This window comes from Lepidothrix coronata, unplaced genomic scaffold (genome assembly GCF_001604755.1).
Source record: "Lepidothrix coronata isolate B3197 unplaced genomic scaffold, Lepidothrix_coronata-1.0 Scaffold108, whole genome shotgun sequence".
NCBI classification, from domain to species: Eukaryota; Metazoa; Chordata; class Aves; order Passeriformes; family Pipridae; genus Lepidothrix; species Lepidothrix coronata.
This window is the reverse complement of record NW_016690288.1, coordinates 1,365,332-1,393,160: the sequence shown is the minus strand read 5'-3', so window position 1 is coordinate 1,393,160 and position 27,829 is coordinate 1,365,332. Positions and strand designations below refer to the sequence as shown.

At 47.1% G+C, this 27,829-nt stretch overlaps 1 protein-coding gene and 1 long non-coding RNA gene across 2 annotated transcripts in view; one reads left to right on the top strand and one right to left on the bottom strand.

Moving 5' to 3' along the window:
* The window catches only part of AUTS2 (autism susceptibility candidate 2), a 777,042-nt gene that overhangs the window by 706,309 nt on the left and 42,904 nt on the right, over positions 1-27,829 (top strand). The gene's annotated exons all lie outside the window — the stretch shown is intronic.
* Positions 26,334-27,754, bottom strand: LOC108501824. The gene is made up of 3 exons (XR_001876288.1): positions 27,659-27,754; positions 26,942-27,044; positions 26,334-26,495 (listed from the first exon to the last, which is right to left on the bottom strand). It is a non-coding gene; the product is annotated as an uncharacterized LOC108501824 (long non-coding RNA).

Genomic DNA, 27,829 nt, shown 5'->3' with positions numbered 1-27,829 from the left:
AGAATTAATTTAAATAACAATATTAGGGAATAGTTTATTTTACAAATGGCTTTAATTTAAGCTCATTTAAATAACTGTAAGAGTTTTCAAAATGTTTTAACTTGATTGTTACTCATCAGCTCCATGATAGACGTGGAATTATGAATAGCCAATTTGCACTGCTGACAGTAATAACCAGCCAACGTTTAGTATTCACAGGATAATAGTCATAAACCATGGCTTACTGTGCTGTGTGCTTTCTGTAGAGTTAATAAATGATATAGAGGGCCACATTTAAATATTCAGTATCCCATTAATTTCTTCCAAACAGCAATCCAAAGAGAGAGTGGCTAATGATATAACAGTACATTAAGGGAAAACTCGCCCTAAATCAGCACCAATGAGCTGCCCTGCAGGGCTGGGCCTGGAGCAGCGTTATTGGAAAGGCTTTGGGGATCCTTTGGGTTTAATTCTTATTTTTGATTTCTTTGGTGTTCTTGAAAGGAGGGTGGAGGGTGCAGCTCCAGGCAGGAGTTGTGCAAACGAGTGTAATTCAAAGCCTGGAAAATGTACCAGGTTTTTACCTCACTGTCCTGCCTCTCAGTTGACTCAGTAAGGGCTGAGCTTCCAGCTGTAAACCCAGGATTTTGACTGACTGGGGGTTTGGAAGGTCGGGGTCGGTTTGCATAAGAAGAGGCAGGTTTGATTGGTTTGAAATTTGGGTCTGTTTTGTTGGCCAGGTGTGGATTTGCTCGGTATTTGCCCTGTATGCTTCTCCCTGGGTTTGGTTTGTTACTCCAGTGGGTCATTCCGGTGCTTTTCTGTGTCTTTTAATCCCACGAAGCTGCAGTGGTTTAACTGGGGACAGAACATGACCCCGTTACCTTTGGGATTCCCACGCTGATCCGCTGCTGCCTCTGAAGTCTTCTGCTGCATATTGAATTATACCTGGATTTAATTGCATTACGGATCCATAGTCCTGTTTTTCATGTATTAGCATCCTTTGGAAGTACAGTCTGGATTATTTCTTAAGTCTAACGAGGTTATCTCACTTGGCAAGCTGATCTATCCTTTGTGATTAATGGCGTTTGCAGGTTCCCGGCCCCTGGGAGGCAGAGAATAGGTGGCACAGCCATTAGAAGGGAAGAGCTGCGTGTCTGGAGTGACCCCAGGCCCCCAAACTACATGTGACTGCATCTTTATATTGCTAATTTGCTGTAAAAAGCTTTGGCATTTGAGCAGCCCTTTCTTGGGGTTGGGCCAGGGCAGAAGAAGCCGAGGAGGCGGCGAATCCACATTCCTGGCACAGGCCTGTAACCAGGGTGAGGGGCTCCTCTCCTCCCCAGGAGGTGGCTGATGAAGAGTAGGCCCCTCTTCCTCTTCCTTTGGTTTTCTTTTTTTGCCTCAAACACATTTCCCACATTCTTATTTCTGTTTACTTACGGAGCTTGGTTCGTGGCATCCCTTTGGATGTGAATACCCATGCTTGACAGGGAGCCTTTTCTTCCGAGGTACTTTTCTTTGGTGATTTAGTTCCCTTGAAAGGATTAGGGTTTCTTTGTGTAGCCTAAAATCAACATGGGCTTTTGGAAGCTTTGCTTGGGAAACCATACACAAATAAGCTTTTTAGTTGATGGTAGATTATTCCTTTGCCCCTTATTTCCATCAAAATGGCATCTTTCTTTTCTCCTCCTGAGTTTCCCCTTAAAGCCATATGCTAATTCCTGTTGGTAACATGAATGACAAGGGAGGAATCAATGCAAATCCAGGTGCGGCCAAACTAGGCTGGCTGGTATTTTCTTTTTTTTTTTTTTTCCCTTTTTTTTCTTTTTTTCCACTGGGAGAAAGAGATTAAGGGGAAAGAGGACAGAAAAAGCATAGGGGACAGTTTTGTCAAAGGGATTAGCATTCAAACTACTAAATATCAGGAAAAAGAGCCTCAGAAAAGCTCCCCTGTTTGGAGATAATGTCAGTAATTGCTGGCAGGCAGGTGCAGGGCTCTCACCATGCTGGGGAGGCTGTTGCCTTCTCTGAGTGTGTGCCCTGGGGATGCTGTGGCTGCCCGGGGGCTGTCAGTTTGATATATTCCAAGTTCGAGTTCCATTTCTGCAGTTCAGTCTGTTTTGCTTCCAAGCCAGTTCTTCCCCACTGTGTGTTGTCCACGGCCGCTTTTGCCAAAAGCAATAAAAGTCACTCGTAAGAAAGGTCAGATTTGCATTGGGTAAATCCTGATGGAACCTTCAGAGCTGCCAGGCTGGGAGGGCTGGGCAGGCTGGCAGTGTCCACAGCCAGCCCTCTCAGAGATCCCACAGCCACTCATGGCTCACACAGTTTGTTTTTTTTGTCGTCTTGCCACTTATTCCCCCCCTCCCTGAATTATTTATAACTGAGGTAGCAGAAATTACACAAGTAATGTATTTACAGAGCAGGTAGAAATCCTGAAGCATTTCAGCTCTTGTATTCACATTTTGTCCCCTTTCTGTCATTTAGTTGTGGACTTCAAGGCTGAAGATAAGCTCAAGGAGGGATGGATTGGTGTGGATGTGTAAGGGACAGTCCCTTCCTCAGAAACACTAAGAATTAAAGAAATCTAGAGCAAAATGAAATCATCCCAAAACCTCCCTTGAAAAGCTGGTGAAACCCCTTGAGGAGAAGTCTCTTAGCTCCCATTTAGGAGTTAGTGCCCTTGGAGCTGAACGGGAAGATGCATCCCTGAATCTGGAAGGGTGCTGTGAGCTTTGAGGGGCAGCAAGTGGATGTTGGGGCCCCTCAGGGCTGGGACACGTGTCAGAGCCGAGGGGTGGAAAGGGCTGTGGGGTTCCCACCTCAGCTCCCTGCTGCCACTGCTCCCCGACATCCCAGCCCTGTGCCTTGTCTGCAGCAGGCTGGGAATTTGGGAGGGATATGGTTTGGTCCCCAGAGCAGGACTTGCTGCAGCTGCCACTGAAGTGAGTTGTCCCTGCACTCCAATCGCTCTGCAGGGAACACTTCACCTTGTAATGCTGAAATTATCCAGGGAGATGGTTCCCATGGGAATCCAGGTGGCTGTGCTGGGAGGTGAGCACCCAAGGGTCTGGGCCCATGGTAATGCTTGACAAAGGAGCTGTCAACATCTGAATAAATGAGTCGGAGAAGGGCTGGCAGAGAAGTGCATCCCCCGCCTGCAGCTCCCTCCCTCCCTCCCTGCCGGTTGGCCCTTCCAGTTTGGAATTACTGCTTATGCTCTGTGTGTCTTTGAAGGAACAGAACTGCTCCTTACCCTCTGGGAGTGTCACCTCAGCACCACTAATCCCGGCCAGAGAACAGGATTTGTTCAGGAATTTTTGTAACGTGACTTCTCAGTGTAATTAAATTCCATTCTCTCTTAATAATTTAAATAGACACATCTGAAGCTGCAGAGCAGGCAGCTCGTTCTATGACTGTGTAGTTCATTTATGTTAACTCCCTCCTACGTACCCTTGGAAAACAGCTTTTCCTGGAGGGAGAAACGAGTCCCAAAGTGGTGAAGTTTTCATTTGTGCCGTATATTGAAGTTTGCCTTTGATCAGAAACACAATTGGGCTGTTAGAGCCTTTTATGTTCAAATTGTTTACAGGATGTTCATGTAAACTTTATGAATCCTTCTGCTGTGTGGCACCACCAGCTGTCAGGGAAATATTTATACTCTCAGCTGGAGGTAGATCAAGGCATCTGGGTTAGGAGGCTTCACTGGTGGCTGAAATACCAGTCGGATCAAGCTCTGGCTGTTGAAGTGGTTCTACAGCAATATCCTGCCCTGGAAAAACAGTCATGTTGTTGTTTCTCCCCCATCTGTCTGTGGTGAAGCGTTTCTTGAGGATCCTCTACATCTGTTTCTGTAAACAAGTAGGGAGCTGAAGTTGGCAATTCCTCCCTGCTGATGCATTCACAGGAGATCCTTGGCTGTGGAGAGGTGCTCTCACTCTTAAGTAAACCATCCCCACAGCATCTCGTGCTGAATGTAAGTGGATCCAGTGCTTTACAGACAGCACGTGTGCAGTGTTAGCATGGTCAGTGGGCCTGAGAACTGGCTGGGGCTGCCTCCCTCCTTTCTAGGGGTCTGTAGGAACCCACAGAACGTCCTCACTCCCTTGGGGTGTATTGTCAGCATTGCTTTCAATTTGTGGGGTGGCTGCTCTCCACATATGTTGGCTCTTCTTGCTGCTTCTTCTCAGTGAAACGCTTCTCCCTCGCTTGCTCCGGGAGCCCTGGAGCAATCCCAGCAGTGCAGGGAACTGGGTATGGGCCAGCAAACCTCAGGGACTGCTGAATCACACCAGCTGTCCCCCTCTGTGGTGCATCTGATGGCTCACCCTCCCCAGGGGACACCCTGACCGTGGTGTCTCCCAGCCTTTCCAGTGGTGGCTTTGAATCACTGGTTTGCCTGTGGTTTCATGGGTTTCAAATGGCTTTTCAGTATTTTCCATGTGAAAGTTCAGTGTCTCATTAGTGAGGGACTGAGCACTGGAAAAAGCCTGTGGTTTGGAGAGCCCGTGTTCCTGGTACCCATGAGTTAAATCAGAAGAGCTGGTGTGTCACTTCACTCTGACTTCCGAGCCAGGCAGACGGAAAGGTCGATAAATGTCTGGAGGTGGTGCTTTGTTCTGGTACACAAAGGAGTGAGGCAGTTACTCCTGTGCCAGGAAGGCTTTATCTGAGCAAGGAATTTGCTCCATAACATCCCTGACGGCGGCATCTCCAGAGCACAAACCCCTCCTCACCGTCCCTACTCTTTCCATGCCCCTTTTTTTCTACGTGCTGGTGGCTTTTTGACTGGGCTGTGGCAGTCAGGTGGGGTGTGGGGTGCCAGAGCTTTGGGATCTCAGTGCTGGGAGACTCCAGAGATGTGGGATCCCAAAGCTGTTCTGTAGCTGCAGGAGAAGGTTGCTGGATAACGTGATGTGCCCAATGTGCCCACAGGGACAGGTGAAAGTCCAAGGTAGCCTCTTCCACATCCTTTTGGATTCTTAAGTCTTAAAAGTTGTGATCTTACAAACAGGAGCCTTTCAAGGCTTCACTGATACCTTTAAAGTTAGTAACTCAAAACAAGAGCAGAGAGCAGCCAGCATGGTACAAGCACCTGTTGGCACTGGCTTTTCTTGACCAAAATAGCAGAGGGAGGCAGTTGGAAGTGTTGTCCTGGGCATCCCTGCCCCTTTGGGCTGGTATCAAGTCCCCTGTGGGATTACTTGATGATTATATTCCCCCAGGAGTTCATTTAAGCTGTTGATTTTAGCAAAGTCAAACTATTCCAGTCTTAGGGAGCAAAATGGCAATATTTACTAACACATAATTGTATCTGTTCTGGAGGGAATGTTTGTTTTATAGATTAGCCTACATTTGGTTTACTCAAAAAAGACACCAGTGTTGTACTGTAAAGTTGTGCTAATCAGTTCAAAAGAATGTGGAAAAATTCTTGGGATAGGAGTGTTTTGGTGACAAAGATCCTACCTCAACATACCTGCAGTGAGGGGAGTCCAGGCTGGAGGCTGGTGTGAGATTTCATACGCAGAGCATCCTGCAGACCTCCCATATCTGCCCTTCTGTTAGTCTTTCCCTTGTAATAAAATGTTATTTTCTCTGAAAATGTATGTTTATTTAACTAGGTCTCTTTTTGCTTCACAATCTGGATTCCATTCAGTCAGTTACCACTCCAATTAACTAACAATTATTTAACATTAACAGTAATTACAGACGCCAGTTAAGCGCCTACAGATGTCAACTGTTAGCTTTGTACCTAATCACTCAATGAAATGGAGAAAGTTCAACAAACATCAATTAGCCAAGCAATTAGTATGAGGTAGGAAAGAGCATGTTATCGTGTGAGAGCTGATTCAATTTATTTTATTTTGTCAGTAAAACACACACAGGCAGACAAGCAGCAATAAGTTGCTGAGATTAGATAAAGCTGTATTGTTTTGCTGTTTATACAAGGGTTTTTTTCCCCCTCCTATTCTTTCCCTTACATAACTTCAATGTGCTTTGCCAGGCGTTTGTTATCTTATCAAATACACTTCATTTCCACTGGAAAAGCACAGCAGTGTCATTGGCCAAGGCCCTTTGCATCAGGTTTACACCAGCAGTTCTGTCACCTTAGCAAAGCTAACCCTGTGAGCAGGCTTAACCTGGGAGTGAGTTTAACCCACCTTAAGCCAAGGACCACGCAGACACCAGGGTGGTGACACAAGGGGGACGTGGTTGTAGATAAAGCTGAACCATGGGAATGGATTCCTCCATGGGGTTTATCCATCTGTGTGTTTAACGTTGAGACTGGGTTGACTCCGGCTCCACAACACCTTGCTGGGGTTGTAGGAGGACAAAAGGGCTTCCTCCCAAGGGTGTGTCAGCAAACAGGGCCTGGGCTGGCCCAGCTCAAGGGAGGGAGCAGCCTGAACAGGAGGTTTCCATCCATGTTACCTACAGCCACCCTGGGAAGCAGCAGAGCCTGCAGCAGCACCCTGTCACTGGATATTGGATATTTCTGCCCGTGGGGCTCAAAAACTAGAAAAAAACCAGTAGGAATGGGCCATGAATTAACTTTACCTTCAGAAAGAAGTGGTTCTTTCCCAGCCACCATCCAGGCTGTGCTGCCAGCCTGGCTTTTCAGCCTGTTTGAAGTCAGTGGAGCTGTGCACGGAGTGCTCGGTGTGTGGGGTTGGTGCACGGGGGGTGTCCAGGCTTCCCAAGTACCCAGCTGTGCCTCTGACCCACCAGTTCACCCCCTGAGGCCCTTCTTCTGCAGGATCTGATGTCTTCTCACTTGGCACAGTTGCACAGCCTAAGCAAGGGGTGTTAGACATCCAGCTACTCTTAATGTAAAGAAAAAAAAAGCACTCCAAAGTATCTCACATCCTACAGTCTTGACACTCTGGATGTCAGTGGGAGTTTTGCAGGGATGTCTATAGGAATTGTGGGCTCTTTTTTTCCTTTTTTTAAAATACAGTCTCATAGCTGCTTAAAACCAAAGCAAAGAGCCTTTTTTTTTTCCTTCCAGTTCTCAACTGTCCCCCAAACAAGAATGACTTTTGTCTTCAAAAAGGTTGGAACTTGGAGCAACCTGATCTAGTGGAAGGTGTCCCTGCACAGGGCAGGGATTGGAACAAGATGAACTTTAAGGTCCCTTCCAACCCAAACTGTTCTATGATTCATCACTGCACTGACATATTTTAAGTGTTTCTCTCCATAAAATGATCCCACAAAGTCAGATATTATTTTATCATGCAGTCTGCCCACAAAAGTCCATATGAATTAGTGGTTGTTTTCCAAAGTGTGGGAATAGGAGCAGAGAACCACAGGCAGATCTCGCTGTTGCTTTCCAAAGTCTCAGCTTTTTTTTTTTTTTCCTAGAAAAACAGAGTCTGAACATGTGAAGAAACTCTTCAATGTGTGACCTGAGTGCAATAATATTTGTCTGAGTAGGCAGAAAAACTGAAATGGAGCCTCCAAGTGAGAGCTGCCACGTTCATTCTGGTGGCAAAGAAGACTTTGTGAAGGATGATACTTTAATCTGGTGAATTTTTCACTCAGTGGAGATTATCCAAAAGGAAAGGCAGGGCCTTGTCACAAAGAGACACTGAGGTTCTCAGGATAGGGAGGGAGTTGTGAGGGGCATTTCTAGTCTCAGGGAGCAGAATAAACAGCCCCTGATTTGTCCTCATTTTGGCTTCGGCTCAGTATTGTCCTTCATTGCTCCACTGACTTCAAACACTTGTTAACACTGAGATTTACTGAAGTGCTGTGCTGGGTGAGGGCCCCAGGAGTAAATCCTGGGACACCCTGGAGACTCTCAGCCACCCAGGCATCACTGAGAATTCCTTTTTTCCTGTCCCTAATGGATCCTGGTGACCAAGGGAGGCCCTTTTGCTGGTCCCTGTGCCCGCCTGGTCCTGCACTGTTCCCCCACCTGGCTGCTGTCCTGGCTTTGGGCAGCAAAGTTGGGCTGCATGAGGTGAGTGATTTCTCACCAGAAACCCAAACACAGCAAAAAAAAAAAAAAAAAGGGATAATTTTTCAGCTGAGTTGCTTGAGTGAAAGGAGGAGAGGGGGGTAGAGACAGCCCAGGCAAGGGCAGAGGAGCTGCCCCCACCTTGGTGCTGGGGGATCAGCCCAGTCACAGCACAGCTTCACCTGCCATCACCTCTTCTCCTGGAGTTTGTCCAAGGCATCCAGTTATTCAGTGTAACAAGAACTGCTTTCCCAGCTAGGTATGACTGGCTGAGAGAGGCCTCAAGAGTGTGTCTGAAAGTGTTCAAGCTGTTTGAAAAAGCCAACAATGTATAGTTTAAAAGTGGCAAACAGAGGAGCAGATAAACTGATTTAAGTGCCTTTTAGAGCAGTTAATGGCCTTGACTTACATACACTGGGAGAGTAAGGCAGGAGCTGGGAGCAGGGCTCCTTCCATAATTAACAGGGAATTGTAGAATCCCAGAACAGTTTGGGTTGGATGGGACCTTAAATCTCATCTCATTCCATCCCCTGCCATGGGCAGGGACACCTTCCACTAGCCCAGGTTGCTCCAACCCGGCCTTGGACACTTCCAGGGTTGGGGCAGCCACAGCTTCTCTGGGCAACCTGTGCCAGGGCCTCCCCACCCTCACAGCCAAGAATTCCTAAGCCAAAAATACTGTTGTAAAAACACCTTTTTCTTTTCTCTTTTTTTTTTTTGGAGCTGAAGACCTACACTCACTTAAGGATGTTCAGAGTGGGACCAGGGGGGACTTTCCAAGTCTGGGAGCACAAGACTCAAACCCCAGCAGAGCTGGAGTCTGTGTTTATGCAGCAGGATTTCCCCTGGCACTTGCAATGCTGGCTTAAGGCACCCTTGCAGCTTGCCCTGACCTCTCCAGAGCCACCTGGCTTATTCCTGCCTCCTGTTCCCAGCCAGAGGAGCTCCCCAAAATCCCCTCTTACCCGCTTACCTGTCGTGATCCAAAAGTCACTCACAGTCTTTGGAGCATGGGCCGAACCACCTCGTTCCTCAGCCCCCCTGGGAGCCTTGCACTGGATCCCTCTGTGCTCTGTGGGTCCTTCATGGGTTTTCACAAACATTTTGGGGTCAGGAGGGGAGGAGGATCTGGAGGACTTGGGCCACGTGCGCGGTGAGGGAGGTGGGGAAGAATCCTCGGAGGAAGAACCTGTGGAGCGGGATGAGGTGCAGCACTGCTGGGCTCCCACAGCCATTTAGTGCTGTTTCCAAATATTTCAAGTTAGTGGGCACTTTTGGAAATTAGAGGCAAAGGAATTTGAGTGGCTTGTAATAGAAAACAGCTGCTGCAGAGCAGGCTGAGTCCTGAGGAAAAACGACTCTGTGGAAATAGGTCTGCTGAGTAATAAAGCCACAAATAAATACTTAGTTCATTTACTAGGTTGTTAGTCCCACAAGCACTGAAACTTCATTTGTTGAAAGAAACAGCATTATAAAAATCAGAAGCAGATGAGCAAAGGCCTGGTTTTACTGCTGCTGGCTGGGTTTTATTGCTGGGGGTTGCAGGCCTGGAGCCTGTGCAGCTTTCAGCAGGTGTGGGAGCTGCTTGGGGACCTCAGCACCAGTTTGTTCTGTGCTGAGATAATAACTGTTGGGTTTTTTTTTTCGTTTCTCCTTGCTTGTGTTGCTGAGATAAATGGCTATTAAAATCTGACTTTGGCAGCTTTTCAGTGGTGGGCAGGACCTGCTGCCCCCAAGGAGGGGTGAGAAGCTGTGCTGGCAGCACAGCACCTGCTGTAGATCAAAACCTCAAGGGTGGGTCAGCTTTGGAACTTCAGGTACCAGCTCTCCTTGGCACCCTGGGGTAGCATAGAGAGAGTGTTGTCATTAAGGGAATTACTGTCTCCAGGCAGTTGATCTTCAGTTTTTTTGGTTATTGGGGGCAGTGAGACTTCAGGCCGTGACAGATGGAAAGTCTGATAAGGGTATTGGGTTCTGACCCTTCTGAGAGAGAAGTGCTGGAATTTTTCCTCTCCCATCTGATTGCATCCAGGTGAGGTACCTAAACTCTGCTTTAGGTGCTCCTGACACTCTTCCTGAGGTCCAAACAGGTCTCATGTAGTTATGGGAGAAATGGGGTGAACTCATGGGCTCTCTCTTCTTCATCAGAAAGGCAGAGGAATGATCTTGGTCTTCGTTCTGGTTTTCATTTGTTGACAGAAGTTCAGTCTTGTGTTTCTAACTCCCTATGAAATGGGTGTTGATTTGAAGCTGAGGGTTGTAGCTGTGTGAATAAACAGCCTCTAGAGTCCTTGGGATCTGGGAAGGATTTACCATGTGGATGGAGAAATGGAAAGCTTGTCAGGGTTTTGGGAAGAGCAGTGTGGAAGGGTCATGCTGACCATGTTCTCTGAGCACATACATGGATGAGAGCATGCTCAGGAACAATCCCAGCAATCCTGAAACTCCAAATGCATCCTTCTTCCCTATGCCAAGAGAAACCCCATGGTTCCATCAGACATGTTTAGAGCAGACCACTCTACCCAGATTGTTTTGCAGACTGTGGTTCTTGAGTGAGTGGCTCATTATAACCCAGTTCATACTTGAGCAGTCGTGTCTGATTGCAGGTGGGTGAACAACCCTTGGATGAACAACCCTTGGAATACACCAGGAGTTGCTTGGATGTGGTCAGAGGGTTTAACTCACCCTGGCACTGCTCGTGTCACTGTGCCTGTTGTGCTGCTCCCTGTGCGTAAAGAGATGTCACATCATCTGCAGCCAGACCCACAGCCATGGCCATAGAAACAGGTCCCCAGGACCATGTTTGGTCCAAGCTCCAAGAGAAATCATAACCTTTGGGTAAAGAAGCTTATACTTGAACACTTGAAAGGTTAAAGCAAACCCAGCTGGCTCTGTGGATTGAGTTAGAAAACTCTCATTTGTTTCTGTGTTGCAAAGATCATTTTTTGCATCTTACAGCTTTTCTTTGTGCTGTGGTCAGTTTTCCTTCCTAAAACTGGGCAGTTGTACCTGCTCTTGTGTTTTCCCAGTAGTTTGTCAAGATAATTTGTGCCCAAATTATCAACCTGTGAATTTGCACTCGGAGGCAGAAGAGACGGGAGTGCTCAGCTCTGCTGAACCTGGTGGGGTTACCAGTGCTTGTCGTGGAGAGTGTTTTCCTTTGTGTGCATCTGCATCAATATTTTACAAAAATAAGTACCCTCCTAAAGTGACCCTCTGGAAGTGTTCAAGGCCAGGTTGGATGAGGCTCTGAGCAGCCAGGGCTAGTGGGAGGTGTAGAGGGGTTGGAATGAGATGATCTTTAAGGTCCCTTCCAACCCAGACCATTCTATGATTCTTTAAAAGATGGTGGCCAGACTCTGTCGGGCCCTCGGGTGCTGTGTGCTCCTCCTGTGGTGCAGACAGGATGGGATGTAAAGTCTGAGCAGGGAAAACCCAATTTGACCAGTCAGACAAGTCTGAACCGCTCCCCACAGCAGGTGCAGTGGTGACCAGCACGACGGTGTCTCGAGGTGAACTCTGCAGAGCCCGGTCCTGTGTGATGGTAGAAGTGTTTGTGGGCACTGTGGGTGTGAGTCCAACTCATTGCCCAGTCTCATGGACACCAGGTGAAGCCCACAGAGCTGCAGAGATGACTTGTGCCCTACCCTCGTGCTCCTCAGGTGCTCCCGTGCCTTTGGCACTGTGTGAGTTGCGTCGTTGGGGTGATGGATCTCAACTGAGCTGGTTTTCCATCTGCTTCTGTATCTGTTCTCTGTAGCTAATTTCTGACTCTTATTTCAAAGTTATCACTCTACAGACCACCTTTGGCCCTGTTTGCACAGCCCCTCACTCTGGGCACACCAGGCCCACGGCCAGGACTTGTGGGAATCACTGTAATATGATTAAATGCTGATAATAATCATCTGGCAAGCTGTTCCACTTGTCTGCAAAGGGCTGGGTGATGTGTGCATGTGGGACAAGTCTGTGCATCTTTTGAATTAATAGGAAAATGAGGTTTGTCTGCAATCCAGCCCATAGTAAATTAACACCTTGCTTAAATAGTTAGCTGACAACTTGAATGGGGGTGGGGGGTGGCATTTTAATAGTTAAGTTGGTTTTCTCTGTCTTCACATGCCCTGTCCAGCATCTCCTCCTATTCAAATAACCTAATTGCTCTCCAGCCTTTCAACAGCACATCATCTTAGCTCCTTGCTGCCAAGATGGTTGTTCACCTCAAGGCCTCATTATGTTTTGCCACTGTATCAGGGGCCAAAAATAACTTGACAATATCTGCTCTCAATGACAATCAAATAATTGGGTGAAGTTGCCACAGACCACTGTGTGCAGAGCCCCTAATTAGAGCAGCCCCCAGACCACCTCCTTGGTGTCACAGCAGGTCTGCAGAGAGTGGGACACAGGGTGACAGCCTGGGGATGGTGTCCTGGGGGTGCAGACAGTGGGGGGGTCTCCTCAGTAGCCCAAGACAAGTCACTGTCATTTTCCTGGATCTTGGAATAAAGGCTTAACAAAACCATTAAAAAGAATAATAATTAAAAACAATGACACGCACACTGTCACCTGGCAGGATTTGTGAGTGTGCCAGCAAATGATCCGTCTTCCTCTTTTAATCTGATATTGTAATTAATTTAAAGTTGATTGCTGTGCATACTTAAAAATTAGATTAGCCAGTAACTTGTTTCTAATGATGTTTTTTATTGCTCTGGCAGTTTACACAAAAGCCATGAAATTGCTTGTCTTTGGAGCTTGTTAATATGTCTTGAGGAGGCAGGACCTGAGATGGCCTGTGCCAGGGTCCCCAAAAGTGAGGTGTCCCCAGTGGGATGTGCTCACTCTCCTGCAGCCCTTTGGATCTCTCCAGCTGTGTCTTTCTATGATTCCATGAGTAGCTGACATTACTAATCCTATGTGACTTGGTGGATGTGATAAAAAAGAGTGGCTGCATTCAGAAGTGTGTGGGAGACCCTGTAACTCAACATTTCTTGGAACTGCTCCTTTTTAAACACTGATGGTCCCTTTTCTGTGCTGCTGAGTGAGTAGCAAGTCGGGATTTTCAGCCACATCAGTACAGGTGTGTGTGCCCAGGTCACACCACCTGGAATTAGGATGTTCCTGCTCAAGAGCTTGTTCTTGCTGCTCAGACAGTCCGTGTTGGGGAGCAGATTATGAGGCAGAGGGAGAAGCAGCATTAGGTGTTATGGGAAGTGGTTCAAAAAGATGCTAGGAGGGGATTTTACTTGTTTTGGCAAAGAATCTGTAGCATTTTTCTGCAGTGTTTTATGATTCTGCCACTGCCAGCAGTTAGAACTAGAAGTGGTCTGAAAAATCTGGGCAGTTAGGAAAACTTCAAAGCTTAAAGATCAGCCTAGTTTGTAGGTAAAGGTCTGCCTTTATAGTTAACGTGTCCATGTTACTTATTTTAGTAATCATATTATGGATAAAGTAATTTCCAAAAGCAAACACACAGGAGGAAAGAAATAGGATTCTGTCTCTGAGCTGATTCTTCAGAAAATGATAAACAGACTTTAGCAGTCTGCATTTAAATATTTAGGGTTTATGTGCTTTCCTTTGGCTAACCATGGAACATGAGCACTGCTTAAAACCTGAAGTTTATTGCTGGGCTTTCATGTTCTCTCTGCAACTTAAACTTTGTCCTTTGTAGACAGAGTGAGTCCATTCTCTTAGGCTGTGGTTTTAATATGGAAAAAGCATGTAGATAACTTGCTCTGACAGGCAGAAGGTAAATGATTTCCCTACATCTCAGGCAGGTTAGACTTTTTTTTTTAAAAGAAAGACATTGCTTATACTCTATTTACCTTTTCCCCTGAGGAGTAAATGGGAGGTGGAGGCACCACATACTTTCTGACATGTTGTATTTGAGTTTTCCCTTCATTGCAGCAACACATCAGCCAGGAGTGAATTTCCTGGGGGTGGTTTGGTGGTGCAACGTGCTGAACCTTGCCTTGTCAACAGGCACATTCCTGGGATTTCGTGCAATAGCAAGTGTGGTGTGAAATGGGAGCTTCACAGAGTAATAACTCACGTTGGGCTGTGGAGATCAGGAACCAACAGCAGCAGGGGCTGAGCTGCTTGTGCTTAAGTGCAGAACTTTAAAGGCTGGAATGAGTCCAGAGGAGGCCATGAAGATGCTCCAAGGGCTGGAGCAGCTCTGCTGTGAGGAAAGGCTGGGAGAGCTGGGGTGTTGGAGAAGAGAAGGCTCCAGGATGACCTTATTGCAGCCTTTGAGTTCCTAAAGGGGCTTCAGGAGAGATGGAGAGGGACTTTGGGCAAGGGCCTGGAGGGACAGGACAAGGGGGAATGGCTTCCCACTGCCAGAGGGCAGGGATACATGGGATATTGGGAATAAATTCTTCCCTGTGAGGGTGGTGAGGCCCTGGCACAGGTTGCCCAGAGAAGCTGTGGCTGCCCCATCCCTGGAAGTGTCCAAGGCCAGGTTGGACGGGGCTTGGAGCAACCTGGGCTAGGGGAAGGTGTCTCTGCCCATGGCAGGGGGTTGGAACTAAATAATCTTGAAGGTCCCTTCCTACTCAAACCAGTCTAGGATTTTGTGGTGAAATTTCAGGTCCCATTTTCTCAAATATAAAAATAACTGTAGATTCAGGCGTCCCTTGGAGAGCTGTAATTAGTTTTGAGAACAAAAGGGTTTACAGTTACACACCGTTACAATCATGTTACTTAAAAGGTAAACCAAAATTACACAGCCTCCTTTTTTTTTCCCTCAACATTTGCAGGAATGCAGTTTCAGGTACATGTGTATGTATGTTTTTAATAACACTCCGTCGTTCGACATGGTGTCTTGCCAAAAATGAAATCATTAATGAACTCCACGGGGGATTTATGCAGATCCAAAGCTGCTCATTACATCTATTTTTAAGTCCATTGCTGCGCTGAGGGCGAGGGGAATTTGTTGAAACCTGTAGTGTTAAAACTTGTAATTTTGTTTGCTAACACTTGCAGGAGATTACAGATGTGATCCAGGGCCCTTTGAAGTCGAGGGGAGCAGGGGGATCATTAGCATAGGGATTAGTGAGTGTTTTTCTAATGCAATACTCTTACCTGGTGCTCTGGGAAAAGCTCCCTCCCGTCCCTCCCCTCCCACCTGGGGAATGCACACAGCAGGGATGGGGTGTGGGGAGTTCTTTCCAAACTGGGGCTTTTCCAGAGGGTGGAAGTGTGGCCTCTGCTGTGTCTGTGAAGTCTGAATGTCCGTGGAAGCTGAATGTCCACGAGGTCTGTCACTGTATAATTTTAAAAGAAACAGTCTAAGAACTTCTCCTTCTTCTTGGAGGCAGCTTTCTGGGTGACTCCTTCAGTGCATGAAAGGTGCATTTTCAGAAACTCCCATGTGGGATGCTGGGTATTCCCCAAAAAAGGTGTTCTCAGAGGCCTCTGGTGCCAGGGTTTTCTGTGGGAGCCTCTCTGCTCCGGGATTATGGATACACAACTTCTTCAGGCAACTGGAACAAAGGTGCATCAGGGCCAAATGCAAGTGCAGTTTTCATACAACAAATGGAAATAGTCTCTTGTGACAGCAGGATACAGACATGGAAAAATAACATTGTATGTGTCTGCAGGAGCCAAAGGGAGTTTGAAGTTGCTGCTGGTGTTGGGTTCTCTGCAGGTATTTAATGGGGTTTGCTGTGACATGCTCCCGAGTGGAGAACGGTCCTGGAGCTGACAGACTGTGCTCAAGGCAAATTCTTTTCATTAAAAAAGGATTTCACTAATTAGAGCCGACTGTCGGCTGACAGGTTAATTGATAAGGGAAGTGGGCCCAGTAACCTGGAGGTGAGATTATATTGTGACTTTAAATCTTTATAGTCTCTGGTAAAACTTGGTCTTCCACTGGAATGTCAGAGGAATCACCCTGGCTGTTTTACAAGGCACAGGGCCTGAAAAGATCTGCAAAAAAAAAAAGCTGCGGTTTCCTAAAATTCAGTTTTCAAAGTAAAGATCTGATCTGGCAAATTTATTCTAGGCTAAGGCTCACTGAGCTGTTTCAGTGGCAGCTTTGCTGCACATTGCTGTGCTTGGCCTCACGTGGAACCCAGTTGGGGCTGACAGGGAGTTCACGTGTAACTTCTTCAATTAGCTAAAACAGAACTTAATGTGCCTTCTTTTTAACTGTTGAAATAAGTAATCACTTGCTCCAATAAAGAGTGGTTTTGGAACCACTCTTTTCTAATAACTTGCCTTTTAAAATGGAAATGAGCTTGGGAGTGGGTTTAGTGGTTGATAGGAAGGAAACAGAGAGAGAGTAGAGTGAGACTGGATATTAGGAAGAAATTCTTCCCTCTGTGGGTGGGGAGGCCCTGGCACAGGTTGCCCAGAGAAGCTGTGGCTGCCCCTGGATCCCTGGAAGTGTCCAAGGCCAGATTGGACGGGGCTTGGAGCAACCTGGGCTGGTGGAAGGTGTCCCTGCCCATGGGGAGGGGGTGGAACAAGATGATCTTTGAGGTCCCTTCCAACCCAAACCATTCCATGATTCCATGGTTCTGTGAAACAGCGACACAGGGAGCCCAGCTGGGCTGGGCTGGGTCCTGCTGACAGATCTGGGCTCAGTGAAAAGCCTTTCCAAAGACATCTGATGAACACAAATGACTTCCTGTGATTATTCTTTCAGCTGCTTGGAAACCATATTTTCTGGGGTAGAAAGATAATAGTGAAAAGGCAGCTAATTACAGTAGGACCTGGAAAAATCCAACTGGAAAACTCTCTTGACCTCCACCTGAGTCCACTAAAGCTGTGGGAGGAGGTTGTGGTGGGGGAAAGCCACTCATCCATATTTAATCCTTTCTGTTTAGTCCAGGTTATTCCTTAGATCTGGACATTATCCCTTTAATTTTTTATGTTCAGGTAACATGTAGGCACAGGAAAGGCTGGATGAGGGTGTGAACATGGGGGTTGTGTTGGGCAAGAGAGGTCAGACCAGTGTCAGGTCGTGGGGAGGAGGGAAGGGAAGGGACTGGGCAGAAAGGTCTCTGTCCCTTGTGCTGCTGCAAAAACCTGGGTGTAGTTTCAATGTAGGTTTTGGCTGTCTTCCTAAGGAAAAACAGTGGTATAAAGAAAGGTGTTTCCTGGTAAGCTGAGAGCAGCATATCACTCATCAGATTCAAAGGAATAAATTTCAGCTGTTATAAATGAGGTGATATACACTGGCTAATAATAGCTGTAACTAGAATTTGGGAGGGGGTGAGTCCTAAGGATTTGTCATAATGGTTGTTTTCATTGGCACACGAATACCTGACTGTAAGAGCTGAGACATTTGTGTTCCAGCCCTTTCCTCTTGGGTAGAATTAGATGCATGGATTGCATATATCAGTATGATCAGCCCTGCTTAGATGTCAAAACATCGAGTGTCAATCCTATCATAATATCTAAACCCGTCTTGTTTTCCTTTTCCTTCCCCCCCCTTGTGCTCCATCTAAAATAAATAACTGAAAATAATGGAATGAATATAACCCATTTCTCCAAAGGAAGAAAAATAATTGCCTCCAGACTTCTGACTTACCTGCCAAATTGCATCCTGATGTGAATTGCAATGGACAAATTATAATCTTTGGAGACAAGGGAAGAGATGATGGAGTCTGTAAGTGACCCTTCCCTGGTAGGCACAGTCAGAATGAAACTAAACTTGGCAAGTGATTTGCACTCACACCAGGGAAGAGTCGGTCCCCAGGTCATCCTCCAAAGGCATTAACTTGTGAGTGTGAGGCAGAGAGCTCCCAGTGCCTGCTGAGGGCTGGCCTTGGACAGGAGGCAGCTCAGGGGCTGTCAGTGTTATGCACAATGCAAGCCCTGTATTCCACCACTGCAGAAAAAAACCCCCAAACCAAACAACCAGAACAAAACAGTGTCAATAAAAAGCAGAGCGGGGGGAGGGAAATCCAACCAGGGAGTCTCCCGTTTGCAGGGTTTGTCTGGCAAAGGCATTTTACAAGCAGTGGAGCTGGCAGGGGAGGCCCCATCAGTGAGATTTGGGCATCTGTCTTCAAGAAGTTTGATATCTGATGGAGGAGTTGGAACTGGATGAAGTTCAGTATATGGTGGAGGGGTGGAACGAGATGATCTCTAAGGGCCCTTCCAACCCAAGCCATTCTATGACTCTGTGATTCTGTGTCTGGCTGTGCCCCAGCCCAGGGCTGTCCCTTGGTTCAGCCCTGCCCAGGCTCTTGAAGCTGTTTGGGGCTGTTCATGGTTGGTTGTGCTGCTGTGAAGTCCCTGGGCTGTGTCTTGGTTTACTTGATAATAGCCCAGGACATGCCTTTGTCCTGTTACACAGGTGGCTGCTTTTGTGGATGCAGAGGGTTACCTGGGCAAAGACTGAGAGATTTCCATGTGTTTCAGACTTGCTTTTACCCCATTTTTAGTATTGAAGTGACTTCTCCGGGCCTCGGGGCACTGCAGTGCCCGGGGACAGGGGCAGCTGGAGGGGTTGACTTGCAGGAGGTCCTTACAGAGGGGTGAGGGCAGTGATGCTGAATGATGCTGAGTGTAAAACTTTATTTTGAGCTCTGGAAAATAACCAGTGAAGAAACCAAACTTCGTTTCCAGACGGGAGAGCGTTCTGTGAAAATTGTTCCCACAGACCCTGCTCAAAACCCTACGTTGTCTGCACCCAAGGAACCTGAATATGTCTAAAAAGCCTTTTGCTGTAGAAGCTAAGAACAGATACAAGCTCTGTAAGAAACTACAGTATCAGCTGTGTGAAAAAACCCAAACAAACAAACTTAAAATGTTTTCATTTCCCTGCTGTGAAGCCAACACGAACAAGTAACTTCAGTGAGGTGCTCACTTCATCACCGGCAGTGCCTGGTGGCGCTGAGTTCTTCAAGTCCCGTTTAAAAACTAAAATAAAATCTTATTTACTTCAATTTAAACCATATACATTGTTACTTCAACCATTTAGATGTATCTGGTTAAGCACATGGTTTCCTGGCCCTTTCAGGTCTGTGATTAAGTCAGAGGGTTTTTTAGTGACTATTTAAGCTCTTGCAGAGAAGTCAAACAATCTCACAGCCTTTGGTGAAACTCAAAAACTCTCTGGTATTTTACCAGCTGACTTACTACTGTTGCTGCCTGTGCACATTGAGGTCCATTTAGGTGATTCCTCAAAATGTACATCCAAAATATTTGCTATCCAGAGGCTTTAGCTCTGTTTGGATGGGGTGTCAGTAGGTTGATCTTCCACTAGTTGAAGCTGGAAGTCAGAAACCAAGAGCTCTGTACCCAACCTGAGTTACTAAAAACTGATCTTGACTTTTGGAATGTGGTTGGTTGTGTGGATGGTGCTGCCATTGGAGCTCAGGCTGGATAGAGGGGTTAAGACTGGGAAAATAAAGGAGGGAGTAAATCCTTCCAGGCTGGGTTATGAGTAGCAGGAGCCAGTACAAAAAGGAGACATAAGGTTGTGTCCCACTGTAAAATAGTCGGATAAAAACAACCACACCCCCTGTTCGTGACAGGTTCTCAGACAGTTGTGGTTGTTTCTTCAACCTAAGGAATATTAATTTCATTTGGTGGCTTGCTCTGGAAGGTGACAGCAGTACTGTGAGCGTTTTCCGAGGGAGACACGAGCTGTAGAGGTTTATTAATAGGATGTAAAACAATTATTTGTTTGTTCCTTTCCCCCCTCAGGAATTTTTTCTTTTTTGTTTTCTAAATAACAGAAGACATCCTTGGCAGCAGAATCCCCACAGTTGTTAATGTCAGATTGTTATCAGATCTGGCAGTGATTGTTTTCTAATAATAAGTATGTTTTTCCCTTGCTGCTCATGCAAGAGTGACAGTTTGCTGCAACTCAAGGCGAGATGAAAAAGAAATTCAGCATTTGCCACTTACATCTCTGAAAACAAATGATCTAGTTAGTGCAGATCCTTCTCTTTTATTATTTATCTGCCTTTCAGTTATCTAAGAAATGGATTTCCAAGAAGCAGCCGAGAGGCGGGGTTGGAATTCCTCCTGCTTTTCAGCTTTTGTTTAGATCCTGTTCATGTTTGGGCTTGACTGACAACGTCCCTGCACTCCCAAGGGAAGAGCTGCTGAAACTCATTTTAGTTTTGGTCTTATTGGTGAGGTTGGTTGAGATGTTTTAATTTAATAAGCGTCATCAATGTTCGGTGATTAGTGTCTTCTCTGGGATAAGAGGCCCACTATGGAAAATGCCTGGGGACTGGTCTGGGCAGCTGGATTGTGCCAAGGTTCCTGTCATCCCTGGGGCTGCCCATCAGTTGCCCATGGCCTGTGGTGGCCTCACTGGAGGGAGCAGACCAAGAATCACAGAGTCACAGGATGTGCTGAGCTGGAAGGGACCCCCAAGGATCACGGAGTCCAACCCTCAGCCCTGCACAGGCCCAGCCCCAAGAGTCACCCCCTGTGCCCCAGAGGATCAGCCAAACCCTCCCTGAGCTCTGGCAGCCTTGGGGCTGTGCCCACTGCCCTGGGGAGCCTGGGCAGTGCCCAACCAGCCTCTGGGGGAAGAACCTTTGGCTGAGATCCAACCTGAGCCTGCCCTGACACAGCTCCAGCCGTTCCCTGGCTGCTGTCCCTGGTCCCCCCAGAGCAGAGCTCAGTCCCTGCCCCTCCTCTGCCCCTGCCCAGGCAGTTGGAACTGCAGTGAGGTCTCCCCTCAGTCTCCTCTTCTCCAGCTGAACACACCAAGTGCCCTCAGTGTCCTCCCACGGCTTCAAATCAATGCCCTTCCCCATCCTCGTGGTCTCCTTTGGACACTCTCTAATGGCTCAATCCCTTCTCTACATTGTGACCCCCCAAACTGCCCCAGTGTTGAGGTGAGGCTGCCCCAGGGCAGAGCAGAGCAGGACAATCCCCTCCCTGATGCCCCCAGGACTGGGTTGGCCCTCCTGGCTGCCAGGGCACTGCTGACTCATAGAGCTAAATCCTCCTTCTCCTCCTCCAGGAGGGTGTTGTTAAGGCTCATAACTGTTCACATTCCTGATTTTTCTCATTTCCCCTTGTTCCATAGTAGTGTCTCTGCTGCTCTGACCCGGAGCCTTTCTCCTGGCAGCTCTGGTTGCTCAGATGCTGAGCTGTCCAAGGAGCCGGGAGAAGAGATTCTCTCCTGCATCTTCAGCCCTGTGGCCATGAATATGCACCAGCTGTCGGGATCCCAAGCCCAACCATCACCTTTTCCCTGTGCCAGCCCCTTCCCAAAGCAGAGCTCTCCGTGACCCATCCCCCTGAGGAGCTCCGGCTGCTCCCCTGGGGGGGAGATGAAAGATGGGCCGAGTCTGATCCCAGGGCAGGATTAACAACCTGAGATGTGTCAGGGCAGAGGAGAAAGGGCAGCGCTCAAAGCTCCTCTCGTCTGTTATGGCAACAACACAACAGAAGCAGTCACTGATTACCAAACACGAGGCCACCTCTTTCAGAAAGGGATTAAGTAGCTGAAAGCACTTTTTTAGCCTGAAAGTGATACGGTGTTAAATATAACCCTTTTGGACTATTTCTTCCTGGGGATTATTTTGGAAAAGCCCTGTGACCCTGGATCAGTGAGCACCCCTTGATGCTGGATGGATTAACCAGCAACGAGAACATTAAGTGATCACAAGCTGCTGTGAATTATTTTTTTGCCTTATCAGGCTTCATTTTAAGATTACTGGCAGATCCTTTAGTCTTCTCTACGTGATATTCTTAGCTGGGAGATTAACTGATGTTTGATTTCTAGAGTGATTTTAGTCTTATTAACAAAAACATTTGGCAGTGCATACTTTGTTTTAACTTAGTTGGCTGTATTGGAATTTAAGTCTAAAAGTGTGTTCTTCTTTTTAAAATAAAATTCATTTAGTGAGTAATTTTATTAATTTTTCTGGGACAGGAGCTGTTTAGCAAAGAGGAGGCTGGACATGATAGGCCAGCCCAAACTCCCAGGCTTAGTGATTCCTGACTGCAAACTAGTATGGGAAAGGGCTGGCATCAGGATACAGAAGAATCCCTGCAAGATTTAATTTCAAGAAAATAGCACAAATGGAGAAAGTGTTCTTTTCTTACTCTGATTTTCTTTGCTGTGTTTCTTGTGTATCAGATCTTACAACCAATAATAACAAATCATTACCCCTATTTAGGTGAAATACTCCTTTATGAACAGTTTTTACTTGAACAAGCTGCTCTGTTGTCATTCCTAATATCCAAAATTGGAGTTCCAGGACAGATACCCAGGATTATTTTGGGAGTAGAAATATTAAGAAGTTTCTTCACACTTTGTCTCAAACCCCTTGGCTGTGAGAGCTGCTGGGATCTCACCCTTCTGTTGATGCTGCAGACAGTGGTGCTTTTCCTTTGGAGTCAGTATTTAATGCACACTCACAGGTGGTGTTGGGGGATCCTTTGGAGCTGCACAACCCACTGGGTGGACAGTCTGACATTTTGAATGATTGAGACCAGATGGGAAGCAGACCCTGTTCTCACACTGTGGTGGGACAGAAGGGATGTCCGGGCGTGTTTTGAAAGTCACTTTTTATTTTTTAATGATCTTTGAGGTCTTTTCCAACCTTAATGATCCTGTGACTCAAAGGAGGCACTCCAGGAGCTTGGATAAGCATGAAGCTGAGCACTTATTGTCCTTAAGGATTTGCTGTTATCTTTTAAAGCTGATGTCTTCTCGCTGTAGCAGCTGGTTCAAAACCAGTTGTGGGTACAGTGCCTGCAGTTTGAGGCAGAAAAACCCTGCAGTGATTCACCCACTGAATGGTTGCACTTCCCCAACATCTGATGTACATTTACACCATCCATTCACCATGGCATAGGCACATTATTTCTGCCTTCCCTGAGTTTATGGTTACTTAGGCAGCTTAAAGTTTGTTCAAAATGTGATTTCATATGATTTTGAGAAGTGACTTTTTACTGTGAAAACCTGTAAAATGCAGAGGATAATGTTACCTGCCCAGTGTGTGGCCCTGGAAGGAGCTGGCACCTCGGCTGCATTAGAGTTACATCTTCTGCATCATTAGCAGAGCTCAACAGCAGGCTCTTGTCTGCTCTTGGAGAGGCCCTTACCACTACTAAGAGAAGCTGAATTACCATGGAGTGGTAATAAGGTGCAGCATTACTGCCTTTCATGATTTTATCACAGGGCTCATCATCTTTTTTTTGTTGTTATCTTAGATCCTTAAGTAATATCATTATGTGAAAGGCATTCCCTTTCATGAGGCTAAAAATTGCAATGCAAATAAGAAAACCCTGGATATACATGCCATGGTTTTTAAAGCAGGTTCCTGGGAGGGGGGACACTGACTTCTGGGGGGCTTTTTGCTTGAGACTGGAAATACTAGAAAGTTTTGTGAAGCTGTGAGGAGCAGTGAAACATCTCCTAATTGCCTCCTGCTGAAGGGAACCTACAAGAAAATGGAGAGAGACTATTTGCAATGGCCTGGAGTGACAGGACAAGGGGGGAATGGCTTCAAACTGACAGAGGGCAGGGTTAAATGGGAAGAAATTCTTCCCCGTGAGGGTGGGGAGGCCCTTTGGCAGGGGCTTGAATGAGAGGAGCTTTAAGGTCCCTTCCAACCCAAACCATTCCATGATTCTGTGATCTCACCTAGGCATAGCTTTATACCTTGTGCATTTTTGCCACTAGGTAAGTGGTGTCCTTGTGCCTTGGGTGGCATCCTTTATGTTCTGTCCATATGTGCCATGGACTGTTCCTGTGTGTTGCTGCTGTGGCCACAACGGGTTTGTTCCTCCTCCCAAAGCCTGGTCACTCCTCCAGCCCAGCAGGTCCTGGGCTGTCTCCAGTGTCATCCAGGGTGCCCTGAGGGAGCAGCACACTGTGCCAGCTAGAAGAGACACAATGTCTCTGCCATGAAAACATTTCCAGGCATCTCTGTGTGCTGGAGATGTTCTGACTTGCATTAGTAGAATCTGCTTGATCCCTGTTTCAGTGCTTAGTCCTGGAGAGCGAGGGAAGTGGATCTCTCTCCCTGATCACTGGCAGGGAAGTGGGATTGCAGTGCATGTCCTGCCCTCAGAGGAGGTCAGCAGCCCTCCTTCACTGGCTCTTAGCCTAGAAAGAGAGACCCAAACATTAGAAGAAGGGGATCAGGGTTTGTTCATTCCTCCTCTTTGTCCTCCCCGGTTGAATATGGATTATCCATTGCAGCAGCTGGTTTGGGGAGAAAGAATGTTGAGATGAAGTAATCAAATCCTGTCAGGGATTGCACCACGTCGGTAGGAAATCCACTGAGTAAACAGAGTGGAAGGTTTTAATGCAACTGTTGTGCAGAATCCCCTGGATTTTATCCCTCCACAGCAGTAGTGATGCTGCCAGAAACAAGTTCACCGCAGCTACTCCCACCTATATCTCCTGGTAAATCTGGAGTAATCACACAAATCATTCCCTTGAAGGTTTTGGTTTGCTTTGGCAGCTCAGTTGGTACATGTTGAGATAAAAGGGCTGCCTAGAGCACCCCATATTATCCAAGCATCCCTGTGAAATGCTTCCACTCATTTCAGTAAATCTAACAGCTTTGAAGAAGAGCAGGTATTTTTCTTTGAGGTTTCTTGAGATAATTTCAAGCTCCAACGTAACTGCTCCCATCCAATGTCTGCTGGGCAAAGGTGGTTATAAAACTGTGATGGAACACATTGGCTTGTGACTGTTGGAAAGGCTCAGCTTTGCAGCAGTGTATGGATGTGATCTGGGATGCAGCAAAACCCATCCTGGAGAATGCTGCAGTTCTTCATCAAGAGCCTGTTGGGCAGTGAGATGGCAAACTCAATTACAGAAGCACAATTATTTGGGTTATTCAAGATGAGAAAAAACAACCTTGAGCATCAGGGTGAGATAACCAGGCCACTGAGCAGCTGCAGCAGCAGCAGAGGAGATTCTGTGTTAGCAACTCTGAGATGGGGGCTACTGGAAGAATGAACTACTCATAAGCAGCCCCAGCCTCTAAATTAGCTGGGGTTATTCAAGGAAATCACCTGTGGTCAGCTCGATAGATATTTTAATTCACTGCACTGAAACTGTTAAAAAAGATGTAAATAATTAAAAGGTGAGTAAAATCTTAGAGCTTGGGATAGAAACCAGGGCTGTTGTTCTCAGCAGCTGCTCAAGACAACTTCTGAGGAACAGGCTCTGCTCATTGGGCTCCATCTCCCCAAAACAGAGCTGAGGGTGGGGGTTGTAGGTGGGCAGAGGAGATGCTCACACAGCAAAGGGCACTGTGTGAGAACAGGCTGGAGGGGCTGGGACAGGGTGTGAGGGAAATAGAGAAGATGTCAAAGTTGCCAAGATTTATGGTAGAAACGATTGCTGAAGTAATCACAGAATCCTGGAATGGTTTGTCCAGAGAAGCTGTGGCTGCCCCATCCCTGGAAGTGTCCAAGGCCAGGTTGGACGGGGCTTGGAGCAGCCTGGGCTGGTGGAAGGTGTCCCTGCCCATGGTAGGGGGTGGACAAGATGATCTTTAAGGTCCCTTCCAACCCAAACCATTCTGGTATTCCATGATTCTGTGATCTTCTTCCCACCAGGGGCTCTATGGCCCAGTCTTGATTTTGCTGTGCTCTGTCTCTGTGGAACAACATAATAACCCTATTTCCAAGCACTTTAATTTTTTCCTGAGGTTTTTTTTGTGCAACAAAGACAGACTTTCACTGGGTACTTTGCAGAACCATTTAATGTTGTTTGGTTTTAATCTGTTGTGTGATTAAAATAGATTAATGTTGTAGTAACATAAAAACCCTCAGGGGGTTTTGTTCTCTTTGTAAATATTCTCTAGGATCTCTTCTGTCTTCTAAACTGTGTGCAGGGAGAGTGTTTAATGGGACCTGGGGAGAAAAGAGACGCATCTTAAACTTAATATAAGAATTTAATTTTTAATAGGTTTCATTTGGGGTTAGAGTATTCATATTAGAGTGGAAATTAAAGTGTCTAAATGCTTTGTGTGTAAGCTGTTGGAAAGTCTATAAAGAGATGTGCAGGGAAAAAGCTTTCTTTCCTTTTTTATCTGATCTTAAAATATGAAACTGTAGAAGCCAGTGCTTGATATCATACACTGATATTTAACCTGCTTTTGCAAACTTGCCTTTGAGTTGTCTTTAGCTGATACAGACACAGTTTGCTGGGCAGTGAGTGAGGTGAACTTCCCTCCTCCAGCAGATCCCCCTGGTTCCCGTGATCCAGGGATGAGTCTCCAGAAGGCTGTGCTGCCCATGGGAAGGTGTACAGGAATTAGGTCCCTTCCAGTGTGTTGCTGGCTGTATGGAGCAGTGAGGAGTGGTGAGCCAAGCTGGAGGTGCCACACTGGGGTTTATGGTGTTAGGTAAAATGCCTGTGGTCTCTCGAATCCTGTGGATCAGAAGGATGAAAAGAAGATTAGTTGCTTCATAAATGTGCTCTGGTCTTTACCTGGGGGCAAAGGCTCTGCTGTTTTGTTTCAAGTTTAGGGAGATTTTTCCTTTCTGTTGTCTAAGACCAGGCTTCAATCCAAGCAGCTTGGTGAGGAGGTGGAAGCTTGGCTGCAGGAGCTCCCGGTGGGTCGGGCACTGCCAGTCCAGAGACCCTTTGGTGTCACACCTAGCAAGGGAAAATTCACCTTTCCAACCATCCAACTGGAGAGCAGTTGCAGGCTTGTTTGTCATGGAGCAGTGTGGTGGTTTGGGATGCTCCCTCTCTCCCTGCACAGCGTCCCCTCAGTGGAGCTGCTCTGCTGGCCCTGGGCCGTGCCAGCAAAGGGCCCCGATGTGGCAAGTGTGGGCAGGCTGGCTGGATTCATCAGCCCCTGGGCTTCTGGGGCTAATTCACAGGTTTATTGGATTTCTTTGCAGCTGAGGAGTTGCACAAGTGTATCCCAAGCCGGGGTGTGCTGTTCGTGGAGTGGGGGATGCTCCCGGCAGGGTCCCGGTTGCAGCTGCGGCGATGATGAGCAGCAGCCACCCCTCCTGCCTGCACAGCCACCCCTCCTGCCTGCACAGCCACCCCTCCTGCCTGCACACCCCCGGCCTGGGGGATTAGTTTAATACCTCAGCTTTATCTTGGCACTGTGGACTGCTTTCTCTCTTCATGCAGAAGCATCAGAATGTCCTCAGGCTCTTTTTTGTAAGATTAAGAGCTTCCCATGGCATCCTGACAAGGAGGAAATTTAAGGAACAAGAGTATTTAACTTAAAGCTAATCTGGTCTTTGTGAAAGTGGGAGGATTAGATCATTAAGTTCTACGTGCCTGGCAGGTTTGTGCCACGATGGCACTGCAGAGAGGGGAGCTGCAGCCTGGTGGAGTGTGGAGCTGGAGGAGGGAAGGAGAAAGGTTCTGAATCCAGGGACGAGTTGTGATGTGACCATTGGTCTGTTCTGAGTGACTGTTCATTAAGGAAGAAGGGAGAGCAGGGATGGAATCGTGTGGAAGAGGAAGGGGTAGGTCTCTACCCCTGCCTCGCTCTGGGCTTTGCTGGAGTCACGTGTGAGCCCCAGTCCCAGTCAGTGTTGTCCTCCCTCACAGGGAGCCCACAAACAAGATGGAGAGAGACTATTCACAAGAGCCTGGAGTAACAGGACAAGGGGAACAGCTTCTCACTGCCAAAGGGCAGGATGGGATATTGAGAATAAATTCTTCCCTGTGAGGGTGGGGAGGCCCTGGCACAGGTTGCCCAGAGAAGCTGTGGCTGCCCCATCCCTGGAAGTGTCCAAGGCCAGGTTGGACAGGGCTTGGAGCAACCTGGGATAGTGGAAGGTGTCCCTCACTTTGTATCTTGAGTTCATTTTTCAGCCTTGCTTGAAGAAGAGTAACTCAGAGAAAACACTTGATGTGCTCATCGTGGCACCACCTCCCTCCTCCCGAGGACAAGTTGTTAAACGTTTTCAACAGTTTCCAGTAAAACTGGTGTAGCTGATAAATGTTAAACTGCCTTTTTT